The sequence below is a fragment of the Elephantulus edwardii genome, unplaced genomic scaffold, assembly GCF_000299155.1.
Source record: "Elephantulus edwardii isolate Elephantulus edwardi_28Jun2011 unplaced genomic scaffold, EleEdw1.0 scaffold00043, whole genome shotgun sequence".
In the NCBI taxonomy this organism is placed as follows: Eukaryota; Metazoa; Chordata; class Mammalia; order Macroscelidea; family Macroscelididae; genus Elephantulus; species Elephantulus edwardii.
In genome coordinates this window covers 9,463,554-9,483,448 of record NW_006399793.1, presented here as the reverse complement: position 1 = coordinate 9,483,448, position 19,895 = coordinate 9,463,554, and positions in this window count along the sequence as shown.

Genomic DNA, 19,895 nt, shown 5'->3' with positions numbered 1-19,895 from the left:
TCCCCTTTAAGTTGATTTTTGTTTATGGTGTAAGATGTGGATCCTTCTTGAGCTTTCTGCAGATAGCAGTCCAATTTTGCCAGTGCCATTTTTTCAAAAGGTTGTTGTTTCCCTATTTGATAGGTTTTAGTCTTTGTTCATTATCGGTTGACCATAGAGAGAGGTCCATTTCTGGGGTTTTGTTTCTGTTCCATTGGTCTATGCACTTCTCATTGTATCAATACCTGTTTTGGTTGTCACTACTGTGTAGGAGGTTTTAAGGTCAGGGAATGCTATACCTCTCACTTCATTTTTGTTTTTCAGAAGTGCTTTTTCTTTTTTAATGTCTTTTTCCTCTCTAGATAAACTTGACAATTTCTCTTTTTATCTCCTTGGAAATAAATTTGGTATCTGGATTGCAATTGCATTGAACATGTAGATTGTTTTGGTATGATTGCCATTTTCACAATATTTTGTCTTCCTATCCATAAATTGTTGTTGTTGTTATGTGTTATTGAGTCACCTGCGACTCATAGCTACCCTATGTACAACAGCCCTGAACCCTGCTCTTTCCTGTGCCAGTCTCAATGTCTTTGACACACACACACCCATTACTTCAGTCACTAAAGCAATCCATCTTACAGATGGTCTTCCTCTCTTGCGCTGTCCCTTCACCCTCCCAAGTATAACATCCCTCTACAAGGCCTGGTCCCTCCTTGCAATGTGTCCAAGTATGTCAGGTGAAGCTTCAGAATCTTTGCCTCCAAGGAGAAGCTCAGTTTATCCCTCTCCAGAAAAAACCTGTTCATTTTCTCAGCAGTCCATGTTATATTTAATACGCTTCTCCAACACCATAGCTCAAAGGCATAAATTCTCCTTCCACCATCCATAGTCATTGTCCAGCTCTCTGATGTATAGCAAATTATTGTAAATACCATGGCCTGTATCAGGTGCACCTTAGTCTCCAGAGTGACAGCATCGCTCTTTAGTACTCTGAAGAGGTCCCTAACAGCAAACATCCCCCATCGAAATACGTCTTTTAATTTCATGGCTGCTGATGCCAAGAGTGTTGACTGTGGAACCAAATATAGGGTGCATTTTTCCATTTATTCGTGTCTGTGATTGTGTTTCACAGAAATGTTCTGTAGTTTACTTTGTATAGTTCTTTTGTGTCTCTATTTAAGTTCACTTCCAATTATCTCAATTTATGATTGGATATTGTAAATGTTAGTTTCTTTCTCTGAGTTCTTTTTGTTACTGTAGAGCAACCCCACTGATTTTTGGATATTGATCTTGTACCCTGCCACCCTACGTAACTAGCTTAGACAGTTTTTGGTTGAGTCCTTGAGGTTTTCTGTGTACACTATCATATCCTATCTCTTTGCTTATTTGGATGTCTTTTATTTACTTCTCTTATGATATTGCCCCAACAAGCATACAGAACTGAGTAAAAATGGCGACAGTGGGCATCTTTGTGGAGTTCTTGCTCACAAGAAAAATGATTTCTAGTCTTTCTTAGTTTCCTTGGCTCTTCTGGTTGCATATATACTTTTCAATATTTTAGGGATCTCTGGTGGCCTAGTGGTAAGAAGCTACATTGCATTCCAAGGGCATGTGGTTCAAGTCCACCAGCTGCTCCATGGAAGAAGTATGGACAATCTCTGTCCATGCCATTTACTGCCTCTGAAAACCCACTAGAGGATTAGCTATGGGTCAGTTCTGTCAATGACACACAACAGCAACAGCAATAGCAAGGTGTTGAGGAAATTCCATTCTATTGTCATTTTACTGAGTGTATAAATCAAGGAGTTTTGGATTTTGTCAAATGCCTTTTCTGCATCAGTTGCTAAGATAATATATTTTTGTTAATATGGTAAATTATGTTCATTGTTTTTCTTTTGTTAAACCATCCTTGCATACCTGTTATGAATCCCACTTTGTCATGTCTAATTATTTTTTGATGCATCTTTGGCTAGTATTTTTATGTCTATGTTTATGAAAGATATTGATCTGTAGTTTTCTTTTTTGCTATTATCTTTGCCTGGTTTTGTTGTTAGGGTTATTCTTGCTTTATAGAATATATCTGGGAGTGTTCCTTCTTTTTCTATTTATTTGAAGTAATTTAAGTAGAATTGATGATAAATCTTCTCTGAATGTTTGGTAGAATTTAGTCATGAAATCATCTGGTCCATAGCTTTTTTGGTATGAGAGTCTTTTTATGACCTGCTCAATTTCTTCTTTTGTGATGGATCTGTATGATCTACTGAAATGAATGGCAAAAACACATTCTTGGATGTGGATGGAAGCATGGTGCCTCTTGAATGGTACAGTATGGCCGATGATCCACCAACACCAAAGCCACCTATTGCTCGTAAGTTCATTTGGACGAATCATAGGTTCAATGAGACTGGCACCCCGGAACAATATGTACCTTATTCCACCACCGGAAAGAAGATTCACGAGTGGGTCCCACCTTCAACACCTTACAAATAAAGACAATGAAAAACAATTTAAATATGTAAAAATAAAAGCAGCTTTTCTTGTAAAAAAAGTTCTTCTAGATTTTGTCTATAGGTCTTATTTTCACCAATTCCTTAAGTTTCTTCTTTTCTGCAAGGATATGATTTTTCCTTGGTGTTTGATGGGGAGCTTTGCTGGGTACAGGGTCCTCAGTTGTCAATTGTTTTCTTTCAATATTCTGTATATGTCATCCCAATGTCTTCCTGCTTGCACAGTTTCTGCTGAAAAATTATAACTTAACATAATTTATTTTCCTGAGTAGTTCAATCTTTCTTTTTCTTGTGCTGTTTTTAGTATTCTATCCCTACCTTTTATTTCGGAGAATTTTACTATGATATATCTTGATGTTTTTAATTTTGGGTAATGTCTATTTAGTGTTTGCTGACCTTTTTGAATGTGGATTTCCTTGTTCTTCGTAATAGCTGGCAAGTTTTCTTCTAGCACATCTTGCATAATATCCTGAGTGATTTCACTGGAATTCCAATCATATGTATGTTATCTATTTTGATGTGATCCCACATGTTTCTATTATTTTCTTTATATCTCATCTCTAATTTTTCTTCTAGTATGTTTCTGTTGAGGTTCCTGTCATCCAGCCTACTGACTTTCTGTTCTATATCTTCTGTTTTACTTTTGTCATTCAAGTATCTATGAAAGAATTGGCAAAAAACAAAGCTCCAGGAATTGATGGCATACCAATTGACATATTTCAACAAACAGACACTGACCTGGATGTGCTCGCTAAGTTGTGCCAAGAAATCTGGAGGACAACCACCAAGCCAACTGACTAGAAGAGATCGATATTTGTTCCCATCCCAAAGAAAGATGATCTGACAGAGTGAGTAAATTATCGAACAATGTCATTAATATCACATGCAAGCAAAATTCTGCTGACGATTATCCAAAAATGACTGGAGCAACACATCAACAGAGAACTGCCAGATGTGCAGGCTGGATTTAGAAGAAGTTGTGGTACTAGGGATATTATATAGTTAATTTTAAATGGAGAAAACAGAGAGTACCAGAGGAATGTCTATATGTGCTTTATTGACTATGCAAAGGCATTTCACTGTGTGGGTCAAACAAATTGTGGCTGACTCTGAGAAGAATGAGAATCCCAAAACATTTGATTGTGTTTATGCAAAACCTATACTTGGACCAAGGGGTAGTTATGAAAACAGAGCAAGGTGACATTGCATGGTTCAAAATCGGGAAGGTCATCTGCCAGGGATGTATTCTGTCTCCATGCTTTCTCAATCTGTATGCAGAACAGATTATCTGAGATGCTGGGATGAGGAGGAATGTGAAATCAGGTATGGTGGAAGATTCATCAACAACCTGTATTATGCAGATGATACAACCTTACTTGCAACAACTGAGTAGGATCTGAGGTGCTAGCTGCAGAAGGTCAAGAACTGCAGCCTTCAATATGGATTTAAACTCTATATCAAGAAAACAAATATTCTTACCACTGGACCAATTGGCAGCATCAGTACAGATGGTGAAGAGTTTGAGATAGTTAACATTTTTATTTTCTTGGTTCCAGAGTCAACACGCTTGGTACCAGCAGCCAGGAAATAAGAGATGAATTACATTGGGAAAGTGGCCTGTCAGGGACCTCTCCAGAATACCAGAGAACAACAATGTCAGATTTGAGACTAAGGTGCACCTGAAGCAGGCTATAGTCTTCACAATTGTGTTCTATAGATCAGAGAGCTGGACAGTGACTGGGGATAATAGAGAATTGAAGCCTTTGAGCTGTGCTGCTGGAGAAGAGTATTGAATATACCATGGACTGCTAAGGGAACAAACAAGTTTGTCCTGGAGACGGTGAAGCCAGGCTGATCCTTGGAGGTGAGGATTCTGAAGCTTTGTCTGGCATGTTTGGGGCATGTTGTAAGGAAGGACCTGTCCTTGGAGAGGGACATTATGTTTCGGAAAGTGGAGGGATGAGGGAGAAAGTTAAGACCCTTGATGAGATGGATCAATTCAGTGATTGGGGTAGTGTGAGTAGATGTGTGGAAGACAATGAGATTGGCACATAATACAGTAGGGTTTAGGGCTCTTGTACATAGGATAGCTATGAGAATGCAAGTGAGTTGATGTCACACAACAACAACAAGAAGTATATTGGACATTTCTGCCATTTTGATCTTAATGTTCTCTATTGTATTTTCATGTGTTTCTGTTATTTCCAGTACTGTGTTGGATGTATCCTCTCTGTCTTGTGATGAATTTTTAAATTCTTATGCCTCTTCATTTAAAATTTCAATTTATTTTTCCATCTTTTCCATTTTCTTCAGAAGTTTTGCAAGTTCCTCCTCATCAGTATTTCTTCTGGTTCCATGTCTTTGAAGTGTTTGCTCTCTTAGTGGTTTCCATTGTTTCTTTCACCATTTACACCTCTTTCCATATTTGTTCCAATAACTCCTTATCCATTTATTTCTTTTGTCTCTCTACCTCTAAGTTATTCCCTTTATTTGTGATTTCCGTTGTTTCTTCCATCGTTTGTACTTCCACTTGTAGCTGTCCAAATGTCTCCATATCAACATATATTATCTGCGTCCTTGCCTTTAGGGTATTCATTGGATCTGCAATATACTCTTCTACCTATTTTGGAGAAGCTTAGTTTGTTTTTTCACAGTGTTTCAAGTTGCCTACTCCTTTCTTGACCTTATATGAAAGTTTTCCTGATAAGTGTTTCTATTTTGCCTATGTAAGTTCTTGGTAGTTCTTGTCTTTATGATATTGTTAATTACTTGTCACATTAAAATGTTCAATCTCTAGACTGAGCCACTCACTCTATTGAAAGTTCTTTCTGGGATAATTTGTCTTTCCTAAAATCCTTGAGTTTCTCTTTTCAGCACTGGAGCCCTTCAGGAATCTCACCTTGATGTAGTCCTCTGTCTCAGAATCTATTTTCCTCAATTGTGTATAAAATGGCTGAGTATTGCGAAACCAGGTGTTCCACTTGAGCAAATTCTGATTCACCTTCTCGCCTAAAGTTTTATGTTTTCCTTTGTCTTGGGAGTAACATAAGGTCAAGACCACCAACTCAAGTATCTTGTGTGCATGGTGGTCTCCAGTTAGCCCTCTCTCTGAAAGAAAGCTGAGAAAGACTTACCCCTACTTATATCACTGTGTCCCAAATACTCTAGTCTTTTTTGGTCCCAATGATAATGGCCCCAGAGCTGCAGAGAAAAGGATCCCTAAATGGAGGAATATATTCCCCAATAATAAATATTTTGCTCAAAATTGCAGGCAAACGGTAAGCTTTCTATTCCTATAGTACTTGTGCAGGACAGCAGGACAGTGGCAGGGCATTCTCCACACAGTGGGTTGGTCTGTTCTGCCTGCAGCAGAGTGGTCTGGTCTCCACATGAAACGGCTGTCTAGTGCACTAGTTTGGTACATGCTGGGACACTGACAGTGCCAGTGCTCAGTGTGAGTGGGAGCATCAAGGTTTTATTATTATTATTATTATTATTTTGATTACTATTAATTTCAGTGAACATTTACAGAGATTTTGGATTACCATTCATTCATTGTTGCACTTTCACCCCGCCCACTCCATCGCCACCCCCAGCTCACCCCACCCCCACCCCCAGTTCACTCTTCTCTTTGAAAAGTAAAAGAAAAATAGATTTTTACAAAGGAATCTGGCATATGTAGAAAACTCTTAACAAGATGGATTGGACCAAGGACTGTTGCTAGTCTATGATATGAATACATTACTAATAATAACAAAACATCAAAAATCATGGGAAGATAAATGAGACCTTCTCAAAATCAAATCCCTATGCATATCAATTGGCAGCACCATGACTGATGGAGAAGATATCGAAGTGTTAAAAAATTACAACTTGCTCAGCTCCACAACCCACACTCCTGGCGCCAGTAGTCAGAAAATAAAAAGAGAAATTGTGCTGAGAAAATCTGCTGTCCGGGACCTCTCCAGAGTACCGAAAAGCAAAATGTCAGTCTAGAGTCTAAGGTGTGACGCATACAGGTAATGTTTTTTGCAATTACTTGCTATGCATCAGAGAACTGGACAATGATAAAAGAAGAATCAATGCCTTTGAGTTGTGATACTGGAGAAGAGTCTTAAACATACATTGGAACACCAAGATAACAAACAAATCTGTACTGGAAAGGGTGCAGATAAGTTTCTCACTGGAGGCTAGGATTTTGAAGCTCCCTCTCACATCCTTTGGGCACTTGGCCAGGAGACACAAGATCTTGAAGAGGGACATCATGTTTGGAAGGGAGGAGGGGCAGCACAGGAGAAGACCCCTGTATGAGATGGATTGAAACAGTAACTGCAATAATGAGGTAGATGTGTTGGAGTAAATGAGACTGTCTCAAAAAGGGCAAGCTTCAGAGCTGTTATACATTGGATTGCTATGAATCTCAGGTAACTCAATGGCGCATAACAACAACATACATATATAAAGAAAATCTTCTCCAATAGGCTAAAACAGAAGTCCACAGACTTGAAAAAAAATTGGAAATCACGTAACTGATGTTGTTGTTGTTGTCGTCAGATGTGGTCATTTTGAATAGGACTAGTAGTGATCCTGTGAACAGCAAATCTGTATCCTGTCTATCCCTAACACCTCTGATATACTCAAGTCCATTGTAGCAGGTACTGCATCACTCCAACTTTTTGAGGGGACCCTTCTCTTCCTTTCCAAGGATTATATTTCTCGACACAGAATAACCCATCCCAAACTCATGCCCAAACTTTTAGGCATCTTGATATATGGAGAAAAGAATGAAACTATTAATTATTTTATCTTAATTCAATTCACAAACAATATGCTTAGTGCCAGCAGTTAGGAGATTAGGAGATATATTTCACTGACAATGAGTGTAGTCAGGGGACTTTCCAAATAATTGGGGAACAGTGATGGCAATTTGAGGACTAAGGTGTGCTTGAGAAAGGCCATAATCTTTTCAGCCACTTTCTGTACATCTGAGAGCTGATCAATGAATTAGAATTAAAGAGAAGTTGTGATGTCTTTGAACTGTGGTGTTGGAGAAGAATATTGAATATCTCATGGACTGCTTAAAGAACAAAAAGATATGTCTTGGAATAGGTATATCCAGAGTGCTCCTTGGAGGCAATGATGATGAGCTTCATATCATATATTTTAGGCATGTTGTTAGGAGGAAATTTTTTTTTTCTTGGAGAGTGATATTATACTTGGGAAAGGTGGAGGGACAGCAAAGGAGAAGAAGGCCCTCAAGCAGATGGATTGACACAATGATTGTAGCAATGGACCTGAGTGTGTCAGGGATATTAAGAATGATACAGAACAGGTAAAGGTTCAGATATGTTGTTCATAGGGTCATTATAACTCTTACTTAAATGGACCACACATAACAGTAACATCAAATATGCCATTTCCAGGGCATGTTACCAAGGTTAAACATACTATCAAAGAATTACTCAAAGTTCTTAAAAGCAGTTATTTCCCTTTATTACTCATAAGTGGCTAGAATAGTACATAGAGTACTGCCCGAAGGTCAAGCTGGACTTAGAAGATGTCATGGCACCAGGGATATCATTGATGATGTCAGATGGACCCTGGCTGAAAGCAAAGAAAGAAGAATGTCTATTTATTCTTTATTGACATACAAAAGAATTTGACTGTGGGGAATAATAACAAATTATTGCTAAAATGGAGAAAAATAGGAATCACAGAATACTTATTTTTTCTTATGTGAATCCTACCTCTAGACCAAGAAATTGTTGTGTGAACAGAGCAAGGAAAACCAATATTGTTTAAAATTAAGAAAAAGTACTGAAGAGCAATGGTGTCTATCTGGAGACTAAGATACATCTGATACAGGTCATGGTCTTTGCAATCACTTGTTAATGCATCAGAGAGTTGACAATCACCAATGAGGATAGAAGGAGAATTGATACCTTTGAGCTGTGGTGCTGGAGAAGAGTATTGAGAATACCATGGACTTCTGGGAAAACAAACAGATTCATCCTGGAAAGGGTTAAACTGATTGGCTCCTTGGAGGCAAGGATTCTGAGGCTCTGTCTAACATACTTTGGACACGTTGTAAGGAGAGACAGGTCCTTGGAGAAGGACATCATGCTTGGGAGGGTGGAGGGACAGTGCAGGAAGGGAAGGCCCTCTATGAGATGGATTGATTCAATGACTGGGGTAATCAGGATGGGAGTGTCAGAGACAGTGTCATTGGCACAGGACAGAGCAGAGTTTAGGGCTGTTGTACATAGGGTTGCTATGAGTCGCAAGTGACTCGACGGCACATAACAACAACAACATGTCAAGGTTAAATCTTTTTTCCATACCTATTCATCTTTATATTGAGAAAATTATGCAAAAAGCTGGACTCTATGAAAAAAAATTGTGGCATCAGGATTGGAGGAAGACTCATCAATAACTTTTGGTATGTAGATGGTACAACCTTGCTTGCGAAAAGTGAGGAGAATTTGAAACATTTGTTGTAGATGATAAAAACACTACAGACTTCAGCATGGATTGCATCTGAACATCAAGAAAAAATGTGCAACGATGAATGAATGGAAATATAAGTTCTCTATAAATGTCCATTAAAATCTCAATTTCATAAAAGAAAGCAAAAGTTCTCAACCCTAGATTGATAGGTAATATCATTATAGAGAAAATATTGAGACTGTCAACAACTTCAGCTTACTTAGATTTATAATTATTAATTTGGTAAGAGCAGTCAGGAGATCAAGAGACACATTGCCTTGGGAAAATCTGCAGTCAGTGACTTCTCCAAATTACTCAGGAGCAATGATAGCATTTTGAGAAGTAAGGGGAACCCCATTCAGACCATATTATTTTAAATCATTGGCTGTTGGCCAATGAAAAATGATGACAGAAGAAAAATCGGTTCCTTTAAATGGTTAGAGATGAGTACTGAATAATCCATGAACTGCTAAAAGAACTAAGAAGTCTGATCTTTGAGCGAGTCCAACAAAGATGCTTCTTAGAAGTAAGAATGGTGAAACATCTCATTTTTAATATTTTGTCAGCTTGAATCAGTCCTTGGACAAAGGCATCATGTTGGGAAAAGTAGAGGTCCAGAGAACGACTTGTCCACAAGATTTATTGACCTAGTATCAGGATGCATATCAGACATCATGAAGGTGACACAGGATAGGGCAAGCTTTAAATCACTTGTTGAAAGAGTTACAACGAGTTGAAGTTGACTCGATGGCACGTACAACAACAACAACACAGATATTGAGAAAACAATGCAATGGTATCTACCTACTCTGTACATTCAGGATAACCAGATAGTAAAGTTGTGATTAGCATCATACTTAACATTTTATATCTCTAGTAAAATGTTGAAAGACCACTGTTTAATAGTTCTGTTTAATATATTTGCTCTATTGAAAATTACCCTGTATTCGTTTCTACATTGAAAATCTTTTCTACATTGAAAATTACCCTGTATTCATTTATTCGTTCAAAAAATTGCATCAGTTTCTACTAAATGGCAGGCACTTAGTGGCATATGGAGAAGAGAAACAGTGAGCATATTAACCAAAATGGTGTATTTTCAACAAAGTTTAAGATTTGTTGAGCATCCTGCATGTTAAAGATGTGTTGAAAAGATTTCCGAAGAAACAGTGCAAAAAAATCTCTCTTCGTTACATTTTTTCCCACACATTAGTTTCATTTTATGAGGCAGAGTAGAATAGGATAATCAAGCGGTTTGGCTTTTATAATATATTTCTCCTCGACCAATCAACAACTTCTGTGCTCCCTCAAGTTTTCTTCTACATATATCACTCATTTACTCACTCACTCATTGTTCAGAAAAATACTGCTGAAGATTATCTAAAAATGACTGGAACAGTATATAGTCTGAGAACTGTCAGAAATATAGGCCAGATTTAGAAGAGATGTTGGCACTAGAGACATTATCACCAATGTCAGATGGATGCTGGCTAAAAGCAGAGTACCTGAGAATTGTCTGTGTCTCATTGACTTCACAAAGGCATTTGACTATTTGAGATGACAACAAATTGTGGCTAATCTTGAAAAGAATGAGAATTCTAGAACATTTAATTGTGCTCATACCAAATCTATACTTGTACCAGTAAGCAGTTGTTGAACAGGGTAAGGAAACACTGCGTCATTCAAAGCTGGGCAAAGGAGTACATCAGGGATGTGCCCTGTTTCCATACCTTTTCAATCTATATGTTGCAACAGATCATTCAGGACGCTGGACTTTATAAGGGGAAGTGTGGGATCTGAATTAGGGGAAGACTCATCAACAAACTATGTTATGGAGATTACACAACCATGCTTGCTGAAACTCAAGAGCACCTGAAGTGTTTGCTGCAGAAGGTCAAGGACTATAATAGTCTTAAATATGAACTGAAGCTTAACATCGAGAAGACAAAGATTCTCACCACTGGGCATCATGATAGATGGAGAATAAATTGACGTTGCTATTAAATTCAGTTTGCTTGGACCCACAACCAACTCTCTTGGTACCAGCAGCCATGAAATGAAAAAATATTAGTTACTCTGGGGAAAGGTGCTGTTGGAAACTTTTATAAAGTGCTAAAGAACAAAGATTTCAGATTAGTGATTAAGATGAGCTTGATTTAGGCCATGATTTTCACAATTACTTGTTAAGCATCTAAGAACTGGAAAATGACTAGGGATGACAGAAGAATTATTGATGCCTTTGAAATGTGGTTTTGAGAAGAGTATTGAACTTACACGGACAACCAAGAGTAAAAACAAGTCTGTCCTATATAGTGTTAAACCAGGCTGCTCCTTAGAGGCAAGGGTTTTGAAGTTCTGTCTCACATACTTAGGCAGGTTTCAAAAAGGAACCAGCTCTTGGAGAGGGACATCATGCTTAGAAGGGTGGAGGGACAGTGCAAGAGAGAAAGACCTTGGGTGAGATGGATTGACACAGTCACTGGAGTAATGGAGGTAGGTATGTCAGATATAGACTGGCTCAGGAAAGGTCAAGATTCAGAGCTGTTGTACATAGGGTTTCAATGAGTTGCATACAACTCAATTGCACATAACAGCAACAGCAACACACACACGCACATTGAACAAACATGGCTTACTATTTAAAGGAAGCCTACAGAGAGCAATTTGGCAAAGAAAATTTTGGTGATATATCACTTAATATACATTTTTTTCCTTTGTGATTTCATAACTAACTAATTCATTGAACACTCTTAATGTATGGCTTTGTTTTTGTTATCTGACATCAAATTAACTACCACTCATACTGACACTATGAACAACAAATTGAAACCTTGTTCTAAAGCCTGTGGTTTAATTATTATCTCTGTCTTACTCAAGCCAGCAATTCCAATTGCTTAAGGAACTCCCGCTCTTCCTACCCTCTCCCTCTCCTTCTCCCTCCTCCTCCGCCTCGCCCTCCTCTTCCTCTTCCCCTCCACCTCCCCCTCTCTCACTGATCATTAACCTTTTCCAGTATAATGTCCTTTTCTAGGGACTATCTGCTCCTGAAGGCTTGCTCAAAGTATGAGATGAAGTTTCATCAGTTTTACGTCTCAAGAACATGTTGGTTGTACTTTCTCCAAGAGAGATTTATTTTTCCTTTGACAGTTAATAGTATTTACAATACTCTTAAATAACACTATAATCTAGGGACATTGATTTTTATTCAGTAGTATTTATTTATTATACAACCTTCAGATGTTGAGTAAGAAACTGAAAATGGTTTGGCTTATATCAGACACCACTTTAGTCTTTAACATTATTGCTCTTTTACACTTAGGAGAGGTTCTTGACAGCAGATTTTTCCATCTTTGATTTCCTAACTGATGCTACCATAGGTATTCAGTGTGGATTTAAGTAAAATTAAATCATTAACAACTTCAGCCTTTTATCTATGTATGTTTTTCCTATTGATTAAATGATGAAAATTTTTATTTAATTGATACTTAGATGGAAACCATATTGGAGGCTGTAGTGTTTCATTTGCTTTTCTAAGTGATTCAAATCCTCTTCACTTTCTTCTGACAAGGTTGTGTTACTTAAATGATGTAACTTCTTCATGGCTCTCTCCTAAATACAGTTGTCACATTCTTCTCACTATAGTCCAACTTCTGAAATTATTGTTACAATACTGTTTGAATAGATAGGAAGTTTCCAACCCTGACACACACATTTCCTGATTTTAAGCCATATAGTGTTCCATTGTCCTGTTCAGACAACTGTTTCTCGGTCTATACAAGCTTTTTCACAAGCTCAATTAGATGTTTTAGGATTAAAATTATTTATAATTCAAATTATCTCTATATCTATGTATCTATATATCCAAATTATCTACAATGTATTACTATATATGCAACGAAATGACTTTGCATAGCTAATTTTACATAAGTAAATATAGTCCTTCTTTTTTACGGATTTTTTCCCCCAAAGCTTTTTATTTAGGAAGTAGATGGCCCATCTTGCTTCCTTGTCTATCTTAATCAAGGAGCTCCACCAAAACCTGTCCACAATGGAAAATCCTTTTGGAATTTGGTACGCCAGTGGCAAAAATTTCAGTATCATAGCAGTCACAAGTAATCTCAGTACAGCAAACTGACAGACAAGTGCTACAGCACTTAGAACAACATTCTCTCCAACACAATCAACACAAGGCCAAGGGGCCACCAAAGAGTTTACCCCCAGATTTCAAATAAATCAAACATTTACCCACCAGCATTCAACTATTTCAGGCTGAAGGATCCCTCACAGGTAAGACCAGATCAACTTTTAAATACAAAGGGCCATTTTCCAGATCCTGTTTGCGTACAGAAGAGGCTTCTTACCCAAGCTGATTTCAAATGAGATCAGATCAAGAAAATCACAAACACTTACTCATCAGTATCCAACTTGTTTTGTTATTATTGTTAGGTGCAATCAGGTCAAGCACAACTCATAGTAACCCTATGAACGAAAGATTTGAACCCTGCATGTCCTGTGCCATCTTCACACTTCCTGACACACAAGAGATCATTTCAGCAGTCACTGTGCCAATCCACCTGGTTGAGGGTCTTCCCCTCCATCAGTGATCCTCTACTCTTCCCAACATCATGTCCCTCTTCAAGGATTAGCACCTCCTAGCAACATGTTCAAAGCATGTGAAGAGAAGCCAAATCATTCTTGCCTAAAAAAGAGCACTTTGGTTGCACCATTTCCAAGACATATATGTTTGTTCTCTTGGCTGTCCATGGCTTGCTCAGTGCTATTCTCCAATACCACAGCTAAAAAGTGTTAATTCTTTTTCTGTCATCCTTATTCATTGTCCAGGTCTCAGATGTATAGCTATAACTAGAAAGACTATGGCCTTCATCAGATGCACGTTAGTCCTCAGACTGACATCCCTACTCCTCAATAATTTGGAAAGTTTCCTCTGTTTCCTAAATAAAAGACAGTTGAAAACTATTTGAACACTAAACAAAAGGATAGTAATAGTAGTGTAGTGGTAGAGCCCAGATTGGAAGTCAGCTGAAATGAGAAAAATCAATAACAAACATCTTTTAACAATTGATACATGGAATATGTGTAGCTTGAATGTTGGAAAACTGAAGATTGTTAAAACTATAAATATACTAGGTATTAATGAGATGTGGTGAAACCAACTACGCCAAGCTAAAGGCTTCCTCACAGGTAGAACCACATCAACTTTTAAATACAAAGGCTTCCCATCCCATTTGCCAACACAAGAGTCCTCCCATCCAAGATGATTGCAAATGAGATGAGATACAGTTAAACAGTATACACTTGATTGCTAACACAATTAGAAACACCCAAACAGTTTACCCCCAGCTATGTGTCTTGGAGAGGGTGTGGCCAGAATGCTCTTTGGAGGCAAGAATGATGAGGCTTAACCAAACATACTTTGGACATATTGTTGGAGGTGCTATTCTGTGGAGAGAGGCATTATGTTGAGTGGGGTGGAGGGTTGGTTAAGGAGAAGACGACCCTCAATCAAATGAATTGACATGGTGACTGCTTCAATGGACTCTTGAGTATTGGGAAGTATGAAGATGGTACAGGATAGAGCAAGGTTCAGATCTTTTGTTCATAGGGTTGCTATGAGTCATGCTAGAGTTGATAGCACCTAACAACAAACAACAACAAATATATTCCTACTACTCTTTGCTTTCAGGACAGATCCATCTGCTATTACAAACAACATTCTTCATTTCATAGTCTTCTAATTTCAGTTTGAATTTTTAGAAGTTCTTTGTAGATTGGTTATTCCAACATTCTTTGAAAAAATATGGAGAGAATATATGGTCATATGATATTAATGATATTGTTTAATAACTTATACAAGCTACTGCTTCACCTTTTATTTGAGGAAAAGGGAAATATGAGTCTCTTCCAGCCATAGACAAAATATTTGTCTTCCAATTCTTGACATAGAATAATATAAACATCTGTAGTAACATTTGTTTGCTGAAAAATTTAAATTGATGTTTCATAAATTCTTCTGGTTCCCCACTTTCCCCTCAATGCTTTCAGTGTAGCTTAAACTTCTTTCTTCGTTACTACTGATTCTTGCTTACATCTTACTTCCTGAAATAATTCAGTGTCTTGTTGTTGTTGTTGTTGTTGTTGTCGTACACTGTTTATTCTTTCCATCTCCTTTTGATACTTCCTCCATTATCATTCAAGATTTTACTCATTGAATCCTTCAGTATTACCAATTGAGGCTTGAATTTGGCCTTCAGTTCTATCAGTTTGAGAAATGTCATGTATATTCTTCTCTTTTGAGTTTAAAACTCCAGTTCTTTCCGTATTTTTTTGTAGAACTTTTTTCTGTCTTCTTGAGTTGTCCTTTGAAATGTTCTCTTCATCTCTCTTCAAACCCTTCTGGTTCTATGCAGAATAAGGATGAGCAAGTTCCTCTCATGTGAGTTACTGTCTCTTAAAACCCACTGGTGGGTCAGGTATGAGATTGTTCCAACTTGATGTTACACAACAACAACAAACAAAAGTCATCTCTCTTATTTTAGCATTTCTTCTCTCTCTCTCTCTTATTATTTTTTTTCCTCTAGTGTTAATTGTAGATTTTCTTCTGAAATCCATTTTGGTCCATTCTTTCATTCCTTCCTTTATAATATCCTTTGTTTTCATCATAGATGAGTTTTGAAATATCATCACAAAACTGATTTGGTCTTTGATCAATACATCACATTTATTCCTGATATAGTTTCTAAATTTAGGTGGGATAAATTCAAAGTTATATTTTAGCTGTTGCAGATTTTTCCAATTGTCTTCCATTTTAGTTCACACTTGCTTATGAGTAAATATGGTCTGTTTCACAGTTGATATCTGCTCTTATTTTGACTACTGATACTGATTTTTTTCATTACTTCTTTATACACAACTAGTCAATCTGGTTCTTGTGTTGTTTATAGTACGAAGTCTATGAATGTTGTCACCATTTGAATTTTTCAAAGGTATTTTTAATGAATAAATTATTGATTGTACAAAATTTTATCATTTGATCTCTTATCTCATTTCTGCCTCCACAGCCATATTTTCCAACAACTAGTCCTTCTTATTGTGTCTTCATTTTGTCTCTGATTCTACCTCTTTTATGTCAGTTTGTCATACTGTGGTGACTTGAGTATTGTTGTAATGCTAGAAGATATGCCACTGGTATTTCAGATGCCAACAATATCACCAATAGTGAACAGGGTTCAGAGGAGCTTCCAGGATAAGACAGAATAAGAAATAGGATTGGCTATCCATTTCTGAAATAACAGTCTCTTTTCTAATCCATTGCATTACTCCTCGCTTAAGAAATGGTCTCCAATTACCTTAAATGTGGACACATGGTCTTACAAATCATCCACAACTGTAGCAACAATATAAAAAAGCACTTTTCACACTGAGAAAAACTGTAGATTGTAAAAAGATTGTGGCACATTGTGAAAAGACTATGGCAAGGTGTAGTCCAGTAGAATCCTGGAGATAGAGTCTAAGTCAAAGGTTTTAATTCTGGATGATTTAATGAAGAGCTGACTTGTGGTTGCTATTAGTCAAAGTTTGCTAGATGGTTGTGGAAACCGAAATAGAAGTTTTATTTGTGCTGCTAAACTGAACCTAGTCTTTCACTTGTTGACTGAGAAGCTCTCTGGATAAATTGAGTAATTATGTTTTGACGTTAGTCTATCTTGAGGCTGCTATACACTAAATTTGGACTTTCATTATGTGATATCCTTTGCCTCCCTCACCTACCCAACCTATTCCACCAGCAAATCTAATAACTGAGAGTAAACCCCTTGAGTCAATTTGCAATGAACCAATATTGAACCCAATGTTTCTTAGAAATAGGTGCAAGAGCATTAGGTGTGGGATGTCTGACTAAGTAGCTATTTGTTTGGTACTATTGAGTGGCATCCACTTCTGAAATAGCTTGCCTCCAGAAACTCTATGAACTTGGAGAAACGATGAAAGTTACATAATTGTTCAGGCCTTTCATTCATAGGATTGCTATGAGTTTTCTATGACTGCATGCAACCTAACAACAACAACATCAATATATAGAGCACTCTGTGGGCCTGGTGGGTAGAAAGTTACGTTACCAAGGAAAAGGTGGGTGATTTTAATCTGCAGCCCTCAGACCTGATTTTAATTATTTTTGGTCAAACATTTCTCTAAGTGGTACAGCAATGGTTTGTCCATTTCTGTATAGAGGTACCTCGTGGTTGCTGTAATGTTGAATACTGTGGCACTGATGTGTCAAATGTGATAATGGATTGATGGAGCTTTCTAATTAAACCAGTTTGGAAGCAGAAGTGGCATCCACTTCTGAAATATCTTGCCTCTGAAATCTCTATGAAATTGGAGAAGCAATGAAAGTTACACAGTTGTTCAGGTCTTTCACTCATAGGGTCACTATGAGTCATCTATCACTCAATGGCACTTAACAAGAACAATTGATATTATTGATGGGAACAGTTTCTCTTTATCAAGCAGGTAGAATTCAAACTCAACCTTTCTTAACTTGACAGTGCTACTTATAGACAGGCCTCTAAAAGCCCTATGAATAATATAAAAGAGCAGGGGAAAGAGCAGGGAAACACTCCCAGTTCAGGATTAGGAAAGATGTGTGTGAGGGGTGTGTCTTATCCTCAAGCCTTTTAAATCTATATGTGGAACAGATCATTTGGAAGGTTGAACTTTATAAGGAGAAATGTGACATCAGGATTCAAGGAAGACTCATCAACAGCTTGCGTTATGTAGTCGATACAAGGTTGCTTGTTGAAACAGATGAATACTTGAGGCATTTGCTGCAGAAGGTCAAGGACTGTATTCTTCAATATGGTTTGAAGCTCAATGTCAACAAGACAAAGATTCTCACTATTGGGTCAATTGGAAGCTTCGTGATAAATGGAGAAGAGATTGAGATTATTAATAGCTTCAGCTTGCTTGATTCCACAGTTAACACTCTTGGCACCAGCTATCAGGAAATCAAACAACGAATTGCATTGGGAAAGTCTGTTATCAAAGACCTCACAAGGGTACTGAAGAACAACAATGTCATTCTGGAGACTAAGGTGCATCTGATAAAGGCCCATTATGATCTTTATAATTACTTGCTATGCAGCAGAGAGCTGGAAAATAATTAACGATTATAGAAGAAGAATCATTGCCTTTGAGTTGTAGTGGTGAAGGGCATGAAATTTACTGTGGATTGCCAGAAGAAAAAACTTGTCTGTCATGAGAGGGTGAAACCAAACTGCTCACTGGAGACAAGAATTTTGAAGCTCTGTCTGGGCATATGGTCAGGAAGGACTAGTCCTTGGAGAAGGAAAATATGCTTGTGAAGATGGAAAGGCAGTACAGGTCAAGACTATCTAGGTTGAGATAGATTTACTCAGTAACTGGAGAGATGGGATTAGGTCTTTCAGAGATAAAGAGACTGGCTTAGGATAGGGCAGGATTCACAACTATTGTACATAGGGTTACATGAGATGCAGGAGACTGAACTGCCCATAACAACCACAACATAGTATCCAGAAGACAAGCCCCTCAGGTTGAAAGTCATTCAAAATAGAGTTAGAGGAGAACTACCTCCTCAGGTAGAGTCTATCTAAATGATACAAATTGAACAAAGTGTTCATCTAGAAAAGGCTCAAAATGATGTAGAAGGCTCAAAATGTGGGAAATAGATGCAAACATCCATTAATAACTGGAACATGTAATGTACAATGTATAACTCTAAGAAAATTTGAAACTGGAAAAAATGAAACTCAACCCATAAAAATCCACGTTAGTAAGCTAGAACAGACTACTGTTACTGGCTAGAATGAGATAATCATATGATGTACAATGCCAGAATGATAAATTGAAGAATAATGGTCTTTGATTTACTTTCAAAAAGAACATTTCATGATCTAATCTGAACGATGTTGTGAATGATAGGATACTATCCCCGAGCCCATAATTAGGAAGACTTTTAATACAACTATTATAGAAATATGTTGTTGTTTCTTGTTGTTTTTGTTGCTGATTTATCTTTGAGTTGATCATGACTCATAGTGACCCTATGAACAAAAGGCTTGAAGCGTCTCTACATCGACATTTATCAAAGTTCATAGTTTCCAGAAGCATGTTATTTAGGAAGTAATAATAAAAAAAATCACCGAAGTCAAAGATAATTTAATGAATAGTGTTATTATTGCACAAAAAATATTATTTTACACTGTAGAAAATATTGAATAAGAACTCAGATGTGTTGGCTTGTGTGAAGTTGAGATTGTCTGCTATTTTTCTGGACCAAGAAATTATGCTACATAATAATTTAAACATAGTAATAATCTTTCAAATTTCAAAATTTGTTAATATATAGAGGTTAAGCAAATATGTTTGCTATGTTTCCTCACTTACTTAGTTATCACTGTCGAGTCTGCTCCAGCTCATGGCTTTTTCTCTTTCATGTTTTCAAGGTTTTAAATTGCAAGAGGAGGAGACAATCCATCTCTCTCTCATCATGGAGCTGGCACATTTCAAAATGGAGAAATATATTCTTTGGCTAGCTCTACAAGTCTTTACAGACTATGTAGTACTTAAAGTTCAAAGATCAAATTTATTTAATGAGCCTCTTGACGTGATGTAAACTATTAAGATACATTTTTTAGCCTTTACACTGTGAAAAGATTTATAGAGATATTCTGAGTATTCAAATATTCAAAGTGTTTAATAATGCTAGGGCTCCACAAGAGCCTATGGTGATGAAAGAAGAAGTTCAGGCTGCTTTGAAGGACATGGCCAAAAATAAGGCTCCAGGAATAGATGGTATACTAATTGATATATTTCAGATAACAAATGCTGCCCTGGACGTGCTCACCAAGTTGTGCCAAGAAA